This window comes from Rutidosis leptorrhynchoides, chromosome 3 (genome assembly GCF_046630445.1).
Source record: "Rutidosis leptorrhynchoides isolate AG116_Rl617_1_P2 chromosome 3, CSIRO_AGI_Rlap_v1, whole genome shotgun sequence".
Classification (NCBI taxonomy): Eukaryota; Viridiplantae; Streptophyta; class Magnoliopsida; order Asterales; family Asteraceae; genus Rutidosis; species Rutidosis leptorrhynchoides.
This window is the reverse complement of record NC_092335.1, coordinates 476522386-476528508: the sequence shown is the minus strand read 5'-3', so window position 1 is coordinate 476528508 and position 6123 is coordinate 476522386.

Below are 6123 nucleotides of genomic sequence, written 5' to 3'. Positions count from 1 at the left end.
CGACGAAAATGTATCTTGATTTAAGGAAGGAGTATTGGTGGCCGGGCATGAAACGTGATGTTGTTATGTATGTCGAATAATGCGTCACGTGTTTGCAAGTTAAAGTCGAACACCAAAAGCCGTATGGTATGTTACAACCGTTAGAAATCCCGAAATGGAAATGGGAGCACATTACCATGGATTTCATCACAAAGTTACCTAAGACGGCGAGAACCCAATTTGATTCGATTTGGGTGATAGTTGATCGACTAACGAAAAGTGCTTTGTTTCTTCCCATTCGGGAAGCGATATCGTCGGAGACTTTGGCTAAGTTGTTTATCAAGGAAGTGATATCGAGTCATGGGGTTCCTATATCTATTATTTCGGATCCAGATACTCGTTTCACATCTCGGTTTTGGGAAAAGTTTCATGAAGATATGGGTACACAATTGAAATTGAGCACGGCGTACCATCCTCAAACGGACGGTCAAATCGAACGTACGAATCAAACAATGGAGGATATGTTACGAGCGTGTATTATCGATTTCGGTGGTAGTTGGGATGAGCACTTACCTTTGGTGGAATTCTCGTACAACAATAGCTATCATGCTAGTATTGGAATGTCACCGTATGAGATGCTTTATGGGCGTCGGTGTCGAACTCCTATATGTTGGGGTGAAGTGGGACAAAGAGAAATCGGGAGTACCGATTTGGTTTTAGAGAAGAATAGCAAAATTAAGATGATTCGGACGCATTTGAAAAAGGCTCAAGATAGACAAAAGTCGTATGCCGACAAATGAATGCGATCAATTGAATTCCAAGAAGGCGACATGGTGATGCTTAAAGTTTCGCCATGGAAAGGTGTTTTTCGATTTCGAAAACGAGGAAAGTTAGCTCCTCGGTTTATTGGTCCTTTTAAGATTTTAGCTCGTGTTGGTGAAGTTGCGTATCGTTTGGAATTACCAGAAGAACTTGCGGGGATCCATAATACATTTCATGTTTTCCATCTCCGTAAGTGTCTTGCGGATGATTCTTCATGGGTGCCTTTAGACGAGATTGAACTAAACAACAAGTTAGAGTATGTTGAGAAGCCGATTGCTATACTCGATGAGAACGTAAAGAGGTTGAGAAATAAAGAGGTGAGAACTTTTAAAGTTCAATGGAGTCGAAGTAAAGGTTCCAAGTTTACATGGGAACCCGAAGAGTTTGTATTGGTGTATCTTCCTGCTTGTCATGCGGCTTGGATCGCGAGGACGCGCTTCGATTCAAGTGGGGGAGAGTTGTAACATCCCGTTTTTCCCACACGTGAATTAAGGTACATATTTAATCGTTAGTGCGCTTATATTCTGTTTGTTTATGTGATTAAATGAGTTAAAGTGTTAATTCGTTGTGTACGAGAAATATTTATATAATTACACTTGAGAACGTATATGTGTGTGAGTATACATGCGGTTTAGGAGTGTAGTAAGTCTTGTGAGACTATTTGGTGAAGGCTAGGTGAATATAGGAAGCGGGAATGGAGCGCACAAGTCGAATAAATCGATAATCAAGTTAAGTGGTCGAAACTGGTCAGGTTGTGCCTAACATCGCGCCGTGATGGAGTGGGGTCGCGCCGCGGTATCTCACGTAAATCAGAATCAGGAGGCGGGCTAAACAGGATCTGATTTCCCTCAATTGTCTCGCCGCGATGAAATGGGGCCGCGCCGCGGCAGACCTGCCAGTCTGACTCCGAATTCAGTTTTAAAAAGGGTTAATTTGAGGGTATATTCGTCTTTTCGCGTATGGATCTGATTGGGGCATTAAATCTCAACCACTTATCCATCTTTATTCATTTCTTTTCCATTTTCTTTCTCTATTTCCTCTCAAAACATAAAACCCATTTGATTTCAAAGTGAGATTTGAGAGTGAAGAATTGTGATTCGATCTTTGGAGCAAGAAGTAAATTTGTTCTCCTCGTTCTTAGCTACGACCTAATAGTGTTGGTAAGTCTTAACTCCATGTTTTGAGTTTTAGTTAATTTATGGCTAGGGTTTAGTCAATTGAGACTTGTAAGACCCATTTGGGGACTTAATGGGTGAATTTGGGTTAATTTGATGCAAGAAAACCCAAATGGAGTTAATCTAGGATTTGTTCATGAATATTGGGAATTGTAAGTGTTAATTGTGTTGTTAGTCACTAATACACTTGTAAAATGATGAAAGATTATTAATGGGTTAAGTTTGACCAAAACTTGTAAGACTAAATGTCAAAATGGGTCAAATGGGTAATAGTTGACCTAGTTGGGTGAGATGGGTATGAAGTACCCATAAATTGTGTTAGTTGGTATTAGTAGACTCTAATCACTAGCTTTTAGTGATTTATGATGAGTCATGACCATTAATGGGCGGTTTTGGTGGATGTGAGTCATTTAATGTTTTTAGGACATTAAATGCCTAAGGGAAAAGTGTTGGTGGTTAGTCCACTAGAGTTGTATGTTAATTAAATGCATAATGTGATAGGTGCATTACGTTGAAAGTTGCAAGCTTGATTTCCTAGATCACCAAAGGCGATAAGGTGAGTGGAATAATTATACGTATGTGTATATGGCGTATTTATTTGTGAATGTTATAGTATGAACCATCGAGCCGGTAGTGCCATAACATGTATGTGATGAATGTCGCGATGTAAACCACGAGCCGGTAGCATCAAAGTGTGAACCACGAGCCGGTAGCACTATAAAACAAAGTGTGAACCACGAGCCGGTAACACTATAAAACAAAGTGTGAACCACGAGCCGGTAGCACTATAAAAAGAAGTGTGAACCACGAGCCAGTAGCACTATAAAAGAGTATGACTCGAATGCGTATGGTGTGTGTAGTGACCCGAACTTTTCCATGTTTATATATATTAATTGAGATTAATATTTACATGATTAAATGTTTCCAACATGTTAAGCAATCAAACTTGTTAAGACTTGATTAATTGAAATATGTTTCATATAGACAATTGACCACCCAAGTTGACCGGTGATTCACGAACGTTAAAACTTGTAAAAACTATATGATGACATATATATGGATATATATATAGTTAACATGATACTATGATAAGTAAACATATCATTAAGTATATTAACAATGAACTACATATGTAAAAACAAGACTACTAACTTAATGATTTTTAAACGAGACATATATGTAACGATTATCGTTGTAAAGACATTTAATGTATATATATCATATTAAGAGATATTCATACATGATAATATCATGATAATATAATAATTTAAAATCTCATTTGATATTATAAACATTGGGTTAACAACATTTAACAAGATCGTTAACCTAAAGGTTTCAAAACAACACTTACATGTAACGACTAACGATGACTTAACGACTCAGTTAAAATGTATATACATGTAGTGTTTTAATATGTATTTATACACTTTTGAAAGACTTCAATACACTTATCAAAATACTTCTACTTAACAAAAATGCTTACAATTACATCCTCGTTCAGTTTCATCAACAATTCTACTCGTATGCACCCGTATTCGTACTCGTACAATACACAGCTTTTAGATGTATGTACTATTAGTATATACACTCCAATGATCAGCTCTTAGCAGCCCATGTGAGTCACCTAACACATGTGGGAACCATCATTTGGCAACTAGCATGAAATATCTCATAAAATTACAAAAATATGAGTAATCATTCATGACTTATTTACATGAAAACAAAATTACATATCCTTTATATCTAATCCATACACCAACGACCAAAAACACCTACAAACACTTTCATTCTTCAATTTTCTTCATCTAATTGATCTCTCTCAAGTTCTATCTTCAAGTTCTAAGTGTTCTTCATATATTCTACAAGTTCTAGTTACATAAAATCAAGAATACTTTCAAGTTTGCTAGCTCACTTCCAATCTTGTAAGGTGATCATCCAACCTCAAGAAATCTTTGTTTCTTACAGTAGGTTATCATTCTAATACAAGGTAATAATCATATTCAAACTTTGGTTCAATTTCTATAACTATAACAATCTTATTTCAAGTGATGATCTTACTTGAACTTGTTTTCGTGTCATGATTCTACTTCAAGAACTTCGAGCCATCCAAGGATCCATTGAAGCTAGATCCATTTTTCTCTTTTACAGTAGGTTTATCCAAGGAACTTAAGGTAGTAATGATGTTCATAACATCATTCGATTCATACATATAAAGCTATCTTATTCGAAGGTTTAAACTTGTAATCACTAGAACATAGTTTAGTTAATTCTAAACTTGTTCGCAAACAAAAGTTAATCCTTCTAACTTGACTTTTAAAATCAACTAAACACATGTTCTATATCTATATGATATGCTAACTTAATGATTTAAAACCTGGAGACACGAAAAACACCGTAAAATCGGATTTACGCCGTCGTAGTAACACCGCGGGCTGTTTTGGGTTAGTTAATTAAAAACTATGATAAACTTTGATTTAAAAGTTGTTATTTTGAGAAAATGATTTTTATTATGAACATGAAACTATATCCAAAAATTATGGTTAAACTCAAAATGGAAGTATGTTTTCTAAAATGGTCATCTAGACGTCGTTCTTTCGACTGAAATGACTACCTTTACAAAAACGACTTGTAACTTATTTTTCTGACTATAAACCTATACTTTTTCTGTTTAGATTCATAAAATAGAGTTCAATATGAAACCATAGCAATTTGATTCACTCAAAACGGATTTAAAATGAAGAAGTTATGGGTAAAACAAGATTGGATAATTTTTCTCATTTTAGCTACGTGAAAATTGGTAACAAACCTATTCCAACCATAACTTAATCAACTTGTATTGTATATTATGTAATCTTGAGATACCATAGACACGTATACAATGTTTCAACCTATCATGTCGACACATCTATATATATTTCGGAACAACCATAGACACTCTATATGTGAATGTTGGAGTTAGCTATACAGGGTTGAGGTTGATTCCAAAATATATATAGTTTGAGTTGTGATCAATACTGATATACGTATACACTGGGTCGTGGATTGATTCAAGATAATATTTATCGATTTATTTCTGTACATCTAACTGTGGACAACTAGTTGTAGGTTACTAACGAGGACAGCTGACTTAATAAACTTAAAACATCAAAATATATTAAAAGTGTTGTAAATATATTTTGAACATACTTTGATATATATATATATATATATATATATATTGTTATAGGTTCGTGAATCAACCAGTGGCCAAGTCTTACTTCCCGACGAAGTAAAAATCTGTGAAAGTGAGTTATAGTCCCACTTTTAAAATCTAATATTTTTGGGATGAGAATACATGCAGGTTTTATAAATGATTTACAAAATAGACACAAGTACGTGAAACTACATTCTATGGTTGAATTATCGAAATCGAATACGCCCCTTTTTATTAAGTCTGGTAATCTAAGAATTAGGGAACAGACACCCTAATTGACGCGAATCCTAAAGATAGATCTATTGGGCCTAACAAACCCCATCCAAAGTACCGAATGCTTTAGTACTTCGAAATTTATATCATATCCGAAGGGTGTCCCGGAATGATGGGGATATTCTTAAATATGCATCTTGTTAATGTCGGTTACCAGGTGGTCACCATATGAATGATTTTTATCTCTATGTATGGGATGTGTATTGAAATATGAAATCTTGTGGTCTATTATTATGATTTGATATATATAGGTTAAACCTATAACTCACCAACATTTTTGTTGACGTTTTAAGCATGTTTATTCTCAGGTGATTATTAAGAGCTTTCGCTGTCGCATACTTAAATAAGGATGAGATTTGGAGTCCATGCTTGTATGATATTATGTAAAAACTGCATTCAAGAAACTTATTTTGTTGTAACATATTTGTATTGTAAACCATTATGTAATGGTCATGTGTAAACAGGATATTTTAGATTATCATTATTTGATAATCTACGTAAAGATTTTTAAACCTTTATTGATGAAATAAAGGTTATGGTTTGTTTTAAAATGAATGCAGTCTTTGAAAAACGTCTCATATAGAGGTCAAAACCTCGCAACGAAATCAATTAATATGGAACGTTTTTAATCAATAAGAACGGGACATTTCAGTTGGTATCAGAGCGTTGGTCTTAGAGAAC